This window comes from Oncorhynchus gorbuscha, linkage group LG23, assembly GCF_021184085.1.
Source record: "Oncorhynchus gorbuscha isolate QuinsamMale2020 ecotype Even-year linkage group LG23, OgorEven_v1.0, whole genome shotgun sequence".
Classification (NCBI taxonomy): Eukaryota; Metazoa; Chordata; class Actinopteri; order Salmoniformes; family Salmonidae; genus Oncorhynchus; species Oncorhynchus gorbuscha.
Window position 1 is genome coordinate 8,367,786 of NC_060195.1, and position 13,505 is coordinate 8,381,290.

The 13,505-nt window shown below is 42.9% G+C and overlaps 1 pseudogene across 2 annotated transcripts; it reads right to left on the reverse strand.

The window, feature by feature from the left end:
- Positions 1 to 1,841: 1,841 nt before the first annotated feature.
- Positions 1,842 to 13,505, reverse strand: LOC124010777 (annotated as a pseudogene). Of its 2 annotated transcripts, none has more exons than XR_006834489.1 (5): positions 13,349 to 13,505; positions 8,533 to 8,683; positions 6,327 to 6,444; positions 5,537 to 5,636; positions 1,842 to 2,578 (listed from the first exon to the last, which is right to left on the reverse strand). The product of XR_006834489.1 is annotated as a glutathione peroxidase 3-like, transcript variant X2 (transcript). The 2 variants fall into 2 exon arrangements; XR_006834488.1 differs by having other exon boundaries at positions 8,533 to 8,707; positions 13,349 to 13,495.

Genomic DNA, 13,505 nt, shown 5'->3' on the forward strand with positions numbered 1-13,505 from the left:
CAAAAAAAAAATCATGATTTGTTTGTCGTCATTTTATTTATAATCTACTGTTTTTTGATGGTTGCATTGACTAAATGTAAATCACTTGTCTTTTAGTAATGCTGTTCTTTCTGTTAGTGTACTCCCAATATATTGTAGCTATTGACATCGTATGTTGGTTACACACATACATGCGCACGTACCTGATTGGCCAAAAATTACCGATGTGATTTCAATGCAACACCTTTTTTGATTTAATTGGTTTAAATATTTGATCATCGATTTCAATATGTATTGCTATCCTAAGGTAGATAAGTCCTCAACATATTTACCCCCGAAGCTGTCCAGTCATATGTCTGGAGGATTGGGTCATAGGTCGTAGTGTATCCAGGCTTTGTCCCAATAGTCTTGAATGGCTTCCTTTCCTTCCCTAATGCTGACAGTTGATAGCACTACAGTAGGCCTGTTCTGGTTGCTGTAAACGTTAGTCTACCTGAGCACTCTGCTTGCAGAGTATGGTCAGCATACTGTAGGAGCTGTAATATGTGCATTTTTATATTGAGTTAACGGGGTACAATTGGTCTCCATCATATTGCTTTTAACCTGTCAGTCATGTCGGCAGGGTAGCCTAGTGGTTAGAGTGTAGGGTCCGCAGGGTAGCCTAGTGGTTAGTGTAGGGTCCGCAGGGTAGCCTAGTGGTTAGTGTAGGGTCCGCAGGGTAGCCTAGTGGTTAGAGCGTTGGACTAGTGACCGGAAGGTTGCAAGATCAAATCCCTGAGCTGACAAGGTACAAATCTGTCGTTCTGCCCCTCAACAGGCAGTTAACCCACTGTTCCTAGGCCGCCATTGAAAATAAGAATTTGTTATAAACTGACTTGCCTAGTTAAATAAAGGTAAAATAAAACATTTTGCATCAGAGGAAATTAAGCTTCTTTTTTTTAACGGAGACTCTGCTAACCCCCCAAGGATCAGTCAGTGATTATCTCCGTGATAAACCACCTCAGCCAGACTCCCGGGCCCTGGTCAAAAGTCCCTTTTCTATATAGGGAATAGTGTGCTGTTTGGGCCACGTCCCTGACTCTGCTGGCTTCTGTCTCAATCCTGTAAGACCAGCAGCTCCATACTAATATCCTGTCTATCCGGCAGTCCTGTGAGCCTCTGTGATACCGTCAAGAGCTGGTTTGAAGTCCAAACCCAGCCTTGTACCTTACCCCAGGTACTTGTGTTGATCAGAGGATTGGATAGGTGTTGACAAAATGGCGTGGAGTTATTACTACTATACTTTACAATGTTTTGATATCTTCCCTGGTGTCTGGAGTTTTAAGGGGCGAGGGGGGTTGGTCACTACCCCCTAGAGCCACCAATCCTTCTGATGTGTGATTTGGTTTGGTGGTGAACTACTAATCTCCTGAATCAAAGCTACATAGGATTGCATATGTATGGGTATTATAAACCTGTGTATGTTGCATTCAGACTGGTAAAGATGGGTGTTAATTCACAATGTTCACTGTAAAATCCAGTTGGATCACTTATTTTTTTTTTAGAGACACTAGATTCCAGAATGGTTGAATTACTCTTTGACAGGAATGCCTTGGTTTCTTTCCCCCTCTGGCAGTGGTCTTTTTCTAGTTTATAGTTCTGGAGTGTTTGCAGAAGGCAAAAAGCACATTACTGATGTGATGAGACTTTTTTTTTTGTATTTAAACTGGCTTAATAAACATCCTAAATGTCTTCGTACGTCTTACTCTGGTCATCTTCAATTTTAAAACTTTTCTTTGTTGACCTAGACATTTTGTGGAAGCATTTGAGTGGCCACACACACCACAGTTCATCATCGTTTACAGGAAGAACTTGGCACCATGTTATACTGACGTGATTTATTGACATGAATTAGTCAGGCAGCAGCACTGGGTGGCAGGACCAGGAGGTAACATGGCTCCTAGGGTTACCAGGCCCAGCCTGAATGCACTGAAGGACTGGCCTGGACCCTAGAACTCAGGTTTGGCACCACAGACGCGCTGTTTTCAAGCCTCACCTTCATACAACATGCCACCTTTATGACCAGCGACCCATTACCCACTACCACCACAGCCAGCCGTTCATTTGAATTGATTGACAGTTTCTTCTACAAATCAGTTGAATGATGTTCTATTCTACACTTGATCCAGATTAAGCCTACTCTTGGAATGAAATGACAGCATACTCATTGAAGAATTTCCATCGAAAGTGCTTTTTAGTCCAGAAAGCGGTGTAATCTGGACCCTGGACACCAGTCCACTGTGTTTTCATGTATCTAAAAAGGTGAATCTAATAAATCTGTAGGCTGAATTTCAATACAGGAATTTAAAATCTACAGGCACATAAAATCTTAGTCAATGTTCTGCTGGGTGGACTGGGAGAAGAGTTGACGGAAGTATTTGAGGATGTCCTCCCGAACCTCAGACACTGGGACCCGGGGGAACCACCTCATCACGGGCTTCCCATCCGGTCCGACCAGGAACTTCTCAAAGTTCCACTTGATGTCGTTGATCTTCAGGGGCTCCCAGAACAGCCTGTTGGTGGGGTTCTCAAAGCTGTCCCCTACTGGCGGGCAGGAGTTCTAGAAGACAGGGTTATAGGGTTAGAACAGTTCTAGAAGACGGGGGGGTAATAGAGTTAGAACAGTTCTAGAAGACGGGGGGTAATAGAGTTAGAACAGTTCTAGAAGACGGGGGTAATAGAGTTAGAACAGTTCTAGAAGACGGGGGGTAATAGAGTTAGAACAGTTCTAGAAGACGGGGGGGGGGGTAATAGTTAGAACAGTTCTAGAAGACGGGGTAATAGTTAGAACAATTCTAGAAGACAGGGCTAGAACAGTTCTAGAAAACTGGGTTATAGGGCTAGAACAGTTCTAGAAAACAGGGTTATAGGGATAGAACAGTTCTAGAAGACAGGGTTATAGGGTTAGAACAGTTCTAGAAGACAGGGTTATTGGATTAGAACAGTTCTAGAAGACAGGGTTATTGGATTAGAACAGTTCTAGAAGACAGGGTTATTGGATTAGAACAATTCTAGAAGACAGGGTTAGAACAGTTCTAAAAGACAGGGTTAGAACAATTCTAGAAGACAGGGTTAGAACAGTTCTAGAAGACAGGGTTAGAACAGTTCTAGAAGACAGGGTTAGAACAGTTCTAGAAGACAGGGTTAGAACAGTTCTAGAAGACAGGGTTATAGGGTTAGAACAGTTCTAGAAGACAGGGTTATTGGGTTAGAACAATTCTAGAAGACAGGGTTATAGGGTTAGAACAATTCTAGAAGACAGGGTTAGGGTTAGAACAATTCTAGAAGACTGTTAGGGTTAGAACAATTCTAGAAGACAGGGTTAGAACAGTTCTAGAAGACAGGGTTAGGGTTAGAACAATTCTAGAAGACAGGGTTAGGTTTAGAACAATTCTAGAAGACAGGGTTATCGTGTTAGAACAGTTCTAGAAGACAGGGTTAGAACTACCGTTGGGCAGGTTATGTTGTCCTATCAGAAGGATGAGAGCTACAGGAAGGATCCCAAGTTATAGTCTTTATGTCCAGAGTGCATGAGATACATGGGCTAAAAATACTGGGACAAATGGGTGCTGTTTCGCTCTGACGCCTTTTTCTTGTTCACATTTTTGGTTAAGCATGGTTTCCCTTGGCAACCATGAATAGAGCCAGTGTTGTAGGCCTAATGACACCTGCTGAATGTCATTACAGTTGTCTGTCCAAAATAAAGCACTTCTCTACTTTCTTAACAGAACTATCAACAAGCCAGGTCCTACAGGCTCTAGTTTTCTCGAAAAATTACACCGGTCTCAGAACAGGGCAACACAGCTGGCCCTTTAAATGTACACATAGAGCTAACATTAATAATATGTATGTCAATCTCTCATGGCTGAAAGTGGAGGAGAGATTGACTTCATCATTACTCGTATTTGTAAAAAGTGTTGACAAGCTGAATGCACCAAGCTGTCTGTTTAAACAACAAGCACACAGCTCAGACACCCATTCATACCCCACAAGACATGCCACCAAAGATATATTCACAATCTCCAAGTCCAGAACAGACTATGGGAGGCACACAGTACTACATAGAGCCATGACTACATGGAACTCTATTCCACATCAGCTAACCGATGCAAGCGGTAAAATTAGATTTAAAAAATGACAAAATACCCCTTATAAAACAGCGGGGACTGTGAAGAGACACACACATAAGACACTCTACACACATGTGCACATGGGTGTTGTATTGTAGATATGTTGTTGTAGAGTAGAGGCCTGAGGGAACACACTAAATGTGTTGGGTAAAATGTTTTGAAATGTAATGGCATGTCATATTTTAAACTGTATATAACTGCTTTAATGTTGCTGGACAACAGGAAGAGTAGCTGCTGCCTTGGCAGGAACTCATGGGGATCCATAATAGACCCCAGGAAGAGTAGCTGCTGCCTTGGCAGGAACTCATGGGGATCCATAATAGACCCCAGGAAGAGTAGCTGCTGCCTTGGCAGGAACTCATGGGGATCCATAGAAGACCCCAGGAAGAGTAGCTGCTGCCTTGACAGGAACTAATGGGGATCCATGATAGACCCCAGGAAGAGTAGCTGCTGCCTTGGGAGGAACTAATGGGGATCCATAATAAACCCCAGGAAGAGTAGCTGCTGCCTTGACAGGAACTCATGGGGATCCATAATAGACCCCAGGAAGAGTAGCTGCTGCCTTGACAGGAACTTAATGGGGATCCATGATAAACCCCAGGAAGAGTAGCTGCTGCCTTGGGAGGAACTAATGGGGATCCATAATAAACCCCAGGAAGAGTAGCTGCTGCCTTGGGAGGAACTCATGGGGATCCATAATAAACCCCAGGAAGAGTAGCTGCTGCCTTGGGAGGAACTCATGGGGATCCATAATAAACCCCAGGAAGAGTAGCTGCTGCCTTGGGAGGAATACGAAATAGAAATTACCCTGTTTGTAACAGAGGTCTCTTTCCATTCAGTAAATGGCGCGTGCACAGTGCACTGTTTGGATGCTGGGATTATTTGGAGTGGAGGAACGTGAGCAGCCGGAGGTAGCCTACTTTATGAAGTGGTTTATTTGACAATCAGATGAAAACATCATGACTGGTTGTGTTCATGCCACAATTAAAAAATGTAATACATTTGTACCATTAAATGACATGTCTTAACTGTTAGACCTATTAAAAACAATGTCTGTACCCAATAGACACAGTGAATGTTACGGTATAATTCTCTCTGTGTAACCCAGTTCTGTTTCTGTTACAGGGTTGATTTTGCCAGCTGTCACAGCCACAGTATCTGTCCAATAATTCAGTCAGGATTATAGTGGGAATCTGACCAGGTAAATCGCCCACAAAGTGTTATTGACTCCACTGCACACTAGGATGACAACAATCAGTCAACTTGTTTCTGATAACTTTCCAATGTTGAAGTTTTCCAGAAGTTCTTGGTTGAAGGTTTTGGGATTTCTGGAAAACCTGGGAATATTGAGTGCTTTTCCTGAACACTTTCTCTAAACATTTGCTTACTTTAAGGAAAGTGTAGACTCCTTGTTCTGTGTCTCCGTTCACATCCCCCCTCTGGAATAGCAGGAAGTTTGGAACAAATCCATTTCCTGGTCGGACATGCCTGGAACCCAAGGAGAGATAGAGATACACTTATCACTGGGCTGCCTCCCAAATTGTACTCTATTCCCTATATAGTCCCCTACTTTTGACCAGGGCCCATATGGTTCTGACCAGGGCACATAGCTTTTGAGAACTTAAAGGACCTTTTTAATGGGTGCCAAACTCACTAAGCTACTGCCCTAGATAGACAGACTATGTGACACAAACACAAACCACAACACTGTTAAGCTTCTTAAACATACAATCTCTGCTTTTACTAGAGGTTAACAACCCAGGTTATAAACCCAAATATACCGAAGGCAGACACTGGTGAAACCAGGGTTAACAGTCTGGTGAACATGGGGTTTAAGCTGGCCAGGGGTAGAGTCTAAGGTGGGCTAGAGGGACCAGATACCATAGGAATGTTGCTTATTCTCAGAGCGAGCTATACTTTAGGGATCTGTATATCGCATCTCAGAAACTGATCTCCCAATCCTGGGATGTTTTTCCCAAACTAAATGAAGCTCTGTTGATTGACAGAGGATTTGCCTTTATTGGCATGCAAAGACACTTGCATCAGTTTCAGGTTTATTTCACCTTCATAATAAAAACATTGGTAATGTACAGTATATCATATACATTAGACTACTTTATATGTATTTTAATGACTGTTCAATTGTTAAAGGGTCTTTGAGAGACAAACAATACTTACTTTAGAGTGGCCAGAATCTCATGATTTTCTCCTGGCTCCTGTTTTCCAAACTGATTGGAGGGGAACCCGAGAATGGTAAACCCATAATCCTTCATCTCCTCGTGTAGTGCATTCAACTCTGATTAGATGACACACACACACACACACACACACACACACACACACACACACACACACACACACACACAGCTGGATTAAAGGTTTTATAATAGAAAGATGCCACAACAACGAGATCAATCCGATAAACCCCTTTGGGTAACTTGAGGTCAAAAATCTGGATTTCTAAACAATGTACATTAAAGTAGGACGTATACTACAGTTCCCCTGTTCTGGTCACACATGGACTAGCCTTTGTCTTTGTTGCAGAGCACTTTAGGGGCTCCATTCCTAGGATCAGAACCGACATCTGCATTGCGGTTGTTTTTGAAATGTGTCGTGAGTTGAAGCTCTGTCAAATCCACAAGCAGCTCCCGGCATTATACCTAAAGCAGACATTGCCATTGGCCGCATGGAGTCGCATTAACAGCCTTTGTTTACAATCTCCAACACTGGAATGTGAGATGTAATCTGCACCTCCATTAGGCTGATAGAAATCCTCATGATTTCGTTTAATGATTTTTCAATTAGAACGTCATTATTTCTATATAGCCTGTACACTTCCTCCTTCTGGGTGTGGCTTCCTGACAATGATTACAAGAGCAGCAGCTCACCGATCTGACAGCTCCAAAGCAGTTCCCACCTCCAACACAGCCAAAACGTCAGCTATGCGGGTGACAGCTATCGCCGGTTAACGCTTGATCGGATTGAATCTAGGCCTCAGTCAGTCAAGCCTGTTAGTCTATGTATGGACTTGGGGATTAAACGAAGATTAAACGAAGTGTGGGTAAGGTTGGGCAGAATCCAGATGTTCATGTTTCCTGTACCATACCAGGGTATACGGTAGTATTGAATTTGCACACAAGCGGTGCTATTTAAAAAAAAAACTATTTATAGGCAACAGGCATCTTGAACCAGGAGGTGATTGAATGTCTGCTATAATAATCAAGAAGCTTGATCTTGACATCTAGTCACTTAGCTAGTAGGTTAGCAAAGCAGATGCAAAGCTGGAGCCCTGACCTGGATATAATAGGATTAGATGATATCTCTGATTATATTTATTCTATCTCTTAGTTATAAGCAGTGGCGTAGCACGCACGTCCGTATTGGAAATCATACAGTCTGGTATTTTGAGATTCCCCGGTATACGGTATAAATGGTATACCGCCCAAGACTATAGGTGTGGGGCCAGTCTACTGTGAAGCCTCGAGTTAGCCTGCATACTGTTAGACTACTGCAGTTAGCTAACTCCACTGTTAGCCTACTGCATTCTGCTAACTCCACTGTTAGCCTACTGCAGTTAGCTAACTCCACTGTTAGCCTACTGCATTCTGCTAACTCCACTGTTAGACTACTGCAGTTAGCTAACTCCACTGTTAGCCTACTGCATTCTGCTAACTCCACTGTTAGCCTACTGCAGCTTGCTAACTCCACTGTTAGCCTACTGCATTCTGCTAACTCCACTGTTAGCCTACTGCATTCTGCTAACTCCACTGTTAGCCTACTGCAGCTTGCTAACTCCACTGTTAGCCTACTGCATTCTGCTAACTCCACTGTTAGCCTACTGCATTCTGCTAACTCCACTGTTAGCCTACTGCATTCTGCTAACTCCACTGTTAGCCTACTGCAGTTAGCTAACTCCACTGTTAGCCTACTGCATTCTGCTAACTCCACTGTTAGCCTACTGCATTCTGCTAACTCCACTGTTAGCCTACTGCATTCTGCTAACTCCACTGTTAGCCTACTGCAGTTTGCTAACTCCACTGTTAGCCTACTACATTCTGCTAACTCCACTGTAAGCCTACTGCATTCTGCTAATTCCACTGTTAGCCTACTGCAGTTTGCTAACTCCACTGTTAGCCTACTGCAGTTTGCTAACTCCACTGTTAGCCTACTGCAGTTTGCTAACTCCACTGTTAGCCTACTGCAGCTTGCTAACTCCACTGTTAGCCTACTGCAGCTTGCTAACTCCACTGTTAGCCTACTGCAGCTTGCTAACTCCACTGTTAGCCTACTGCAGTTAGCTAACTCCACTGTTAGCCTACTGCAGCTTGCTAACTCCACTGTTAGCCTACTGTTATAATGTTAGTCTTAAACCAGACAGTCTTACCCAGGTACTGGAAGGTGAGTCCTCAGTAAGTGGCTACGTTGACGAAGAGGACGGTCTTCCCCATGTACTCACTGAGGGAGACTGAACGACTCCCATTCAGGGTCTTAGCTTTGTAGTTATAGATCGTGCCATCTTGAGATGGGTCACACACCTGATGATCAACACACACACACACACCTTTAAACGGGTTATGCATATTCTGCTGTATAGCCATTTTCCCTGAAGTGTGTTTATTTATGCATATACTTTCTTGTGGTGCTATCAGCTGTTCGTCTTTAGAAAATAGGTCAAAACACATAGAACCAGTTTTCAATCTTCAACAAAAATCTAAACGAATCAATGACATCCAATAGTGATATCTGTGCCTCCGAATTAACCAAGAATGTAACCACTAGTATTCTACTTTCTTTACATAATGAATAATGTGTATTTATCTGTCTGGGGTTGGCCTCTACTAAAATACATCTTGGTCACCCGAGTGTTATCTGTTCTTTCGACCAATAGATTTTTCCATATATATATATATATATATATACACACACACACACACCCTATGTGTTGTATTATATATGCACTGAGCTTGTCTGATGCTTTAAACCAGGGGATGTCAAACTCATTCCATGGAGAGCCTAGTGTCTGCTGGTTTTTGGTTTTTCTCTTCAATTAAGACTTAGACAACCAGGTGATTTCCTTACTAATCAGTGACCTTAATTCATCAATCAACCGCAAGGGAAGACCGAAAACCTGCAGACACTTGGCCGAATGACCGAATGACACGCGCTTTCAGCACGTTGGATGAAATAATAAAGACATAAATGACTCAAGAGGGAGCCAGAGATCAAGATAACCAGAAGAAGAAAAAGGTATTCACAACCCCCCCCCCTCCTCCCGCTGCTGCTGGCCTGTCAATAAGATCCTGAAGGTGCGGGTAATAGGCTACACTAGGGGTTGGCAACCTTTTTCATGTGAAATGCCCAATTTATCTTACCATTTCTACCAAACCAGTTATGATGTTCCTGTGCACATTTTCGTGGAACAATTTAATTTAAATTATAATAACGTATCTGTTCTATTGCCAACTAGGTAAAATTAGCCTACATAAAGCCAACAAATTAAAATATTGCAAGTAGAAAATATATCCTATAAATCACACTGGCTAAGCATGGGGGTTTGTTCATTTTCTTCAACTGCATTTATCTCTCTACTCCTGCAATGAACTTGAAACATTGTATCAACTATCAACTGGGTCTGGCTTGAGCTAGGCTATCGAACTTGCAACATTGTATTAACTATTCTGGGCCCTCAAAGTTGCCCTCTGTAACGGCTTTATTCTTCCTCTTCTGAGGAGGAGGAGTAGGAAGGATCGGAGGACCAAAATGCAAAGTGGTATGTATCCATAATGTCATTTAATGAGAATGAATACAGAATACAAAAAGAACAAGAGAAACAAAATGAAAACCGAAACAGTCCCGAATGGTGCAAACACTGAAACGAAAAATATATCACCCACGAAACACACGTGGGAAAAGGCTACCTAAGTATGATTCTCAATCAGATACAACTAACAACACCTGCCTCTGATTGAGAACCATACCGGGGTACATGGCACCAGCCCTACGCATGGTGTACATAGCACCAGCCCTACGCATGGTGTCCCAATCCCTGCCAATGAAAAACATCCTCACATCATGATGCTGCCACCATCATGCTTCACTGTAGGGATGGTGTTCTTGGGGTGATGAGAGGTGTTGAGTTTGCGCCAGACATAGTATTTTCCTTGATGGCCAAAAAACTAAATCTGACCAGAGTACCTTCTTTCATATGTTTGGGGAGTCTCCAACATGCCTTTTGGCGAACACCAAACATGTCTGCTTATTTTTTTCTGGCCACTCTTCCGTAAAGCCCAGCTGTGGAGTGTACGGCTTAAAGTGGTCCTACGGACAGATACTCCAATCTCCGCTGTGGAGCTATGCAGCTCCTTCTGTGTTATCTTTAGTCTCTTTGTTGCCTCTCTGATTAATGCCCTCCTTGCCTGGTCCGTGAGTTTTGGTGGGCGGCCCTCTTTTGGCAGGTTTGTTGTGGTGCCATATTCTTTCCATTTTTTAATAATGGATTTAATGGTGCTCCGTGGGATGTTCAAAGTTTCGGTTATTTTTTTATAACCCAACCCTGAACTGTACTTATCCACAACTTTTTCCCTGACCTGTTTCAGCTCCTTGGTCTTCATCGTCTCGCTTGCTTGGTGGTGCCCCTTGCTTTGTTGTGTTGCAGACTCCCTTTCAGAACAGGTGTATATATACTGAGATCATGTGACATATCATGTGGCACTTAAATAAAGTTCAGCTGTGTGTAATCTAACTAATTATGTGACTTCTGAAGGTAATTGTTTGCATGAGATCTTATTTAGGGGTTTCATAGCAAAGGGGGTGAATACATATTTCTGAATACATACTACTACTACTTTTTCATTTCACTTCACCAATTTGGACTATTTTGTGTATGTCCATTACATGAAATCCAAATAAAAATCCATTTAAATTACAGGTTGTAATGCAGTAAAATAGGAAAAACGCCAAGGGGATGAATACTTTTGCAAGGCACTGTAGGTTGTGAGCTCAAAAGTGTCCACAATGAGAATGGTAAAGGACTGTACGCTATATATATAAAAACAAAAGTATGTGGACACCCCTTCAAATTAGTGGATTCTAATATTTCAGCCACACCCGTTGTTGATAGGTGTAAAAACAAATGCACACCGCCATGCAATCTCCATAGACAAACAGTGGCAGTAAAATGGACTTACTGAAGAGCTCAGTGACTTTGAATGTGGCACCATCATACAATGCCACCTTTCCAACAAGTCAGTTTGTCAAATGTCTGCCCTGCTAGAGCTGTCCAGGTCAACTGTAAGTGCTGTTATTGTGAAGTGGAAACGTCTAGGAGCAACAACGGCTCAGCCGCGAAGTGGTAGTCCACACAAGCTGCCAGAAAGGTACCGTTCTTTGGACTCCGGAGCAGTGGAAACGGGTTCTCTGTCTGGAGTGATGAATCACGCTTCACCATCTGGCAGTCCGACGGATGAATCTGGGTTTGGCGGATGCCAGGAGGACGCTACCTATCCAAATGCATAGTGCCAACTGTAAAGTTTGGTGGATGAATCATGTCTGGGGCTGTTTTCCATGGTTTGGCCCCTTAGTTCCAGTTCATCACACAGGTGTTGAGGTCATGTCTCTGTGCAGGCCAGTCAAGTTCTTCCACACTGATCAACAATCCATTTCTGTATGGACCAAGCTTTGTGGACAAGCTTTGTGGGGGCATTGTCATGCTGAAACAGGAAAGGGCCTTCCCCAAACTGTTGCCACAAAGTTGGAAGTACAGAATCGTCTAGAATGTGATTGTATGTGATTGTATGTTGTAGCGTAAAGACATCCCTTCACGCGAATCAGGGACCTTCTGCACACATCCACAACAGTCACCCACGAAGCATCGTTACCCATCGCTCCACAAAAGCCGCGGCCCTTGCAGAGCAAGGGGAACTACTACTTCAAGGTGTCAGAGCAAGTGACGTAACCGATTGAAACGCTATTTAGCCCACACCGCTAACTAAGCTAGCCGTTTCACATCCGTTACACTCACCCCCCTTTTGACCTTCCTCCTTTTTCCGCAGCAACCAGTAATCCGGGTCAACAGCATCAATGTAACAGTATAATTTTAAACCGTCCCCTACACATCCGTTACACCAGCATCAAGTGGAAAGCCTTCCCAGAAGAGTGGAGGCTGTTATAGCAGCAAAGGGAGGGGGACCAATACCATTTTAATGCCCACGATATTTGAATTAGATGTTCGACGAGCAGGTGTCCACATACTTTTGGTCATGTAGTGTATATTGGATAAATTACGTAACCAAACAAACATTGTAGATTCACACAATTAAGTTATGAAACAATGAATGCGAGTGAAATGGCGGGAGAGAGACTCTGGAGAGAGACGTGCCTTATGCATCTTAGCCGCACTCACCTTATTGACTCAACATTTTAAATTATACCCAAGGAAAATTATTTTCACACACAGGCTTACTGTAGGCCTAAGGAATACTCTCACAAACGGTGTCGGGTCCAAAGCAGTAGTCACTTATGGAAAAGCAATGCAATTGAGAAACTAATGCAATTTCACTTATTTGATCAATTTTATCAAATTACTTGGCTACCAAGACAAATAGTCTCGCGGCACGCGTGCTTCACGGACTGTTCCATACGCAATGGATTAGTCCGCTGAGACAGGCGCAAATCTGTCAGGAAAGGTATCTCATGTGCCATGAAAAATAAAATAAATTGCGACTGCTTGACAACAACAACAAAAAATCTCAGTCGGCCAACAGTTTATTGACCAAATAATCAACTAGTCGACTAAACTGGGTCAGCCCTAATTGTATCTGTCGGATGGTGTTGTTGTTTTTTTACGATTCTCAGGTGGCCAGTGGTTTTCTGGAAACGTCCATTCTAACGACGTGTCACTTACAATGATAGTAAGATAACAGCCGAGTTTTGCGTAATGGTTCGCGTGACGCTCCAAGGATAAGTCAATGTTTAGTCCCCCGATAGAAATAATAAATTTAACAGCAACCACTGGATTGTGAAATAAACAGAATCATAACTGACTACACCAAAACGATAAAAACAAAGTGCCACCTGTAATATATTAGCCTATGTAGCAATTTAGTTCTCCCAACCATATTTTTCAAATGAAATTATATTGTGTCAATCGTAATATCACTAGGCTATATAATATATTAATCAATTTACAGAAGGGAAATTACCTGACTGAGTGAGTAGCCTGCAGCCCAGGGCTTTAACAGCCCCAGTAGAACCAGAGGTAGGACCCACATACTCTCCTGCATGCCCCGCATCGTGAAAGTGAGAGGGACCTGTCTGCTCCTTCTCCTTCTCCTTCCCCTGGTTAATCATATATTCAGT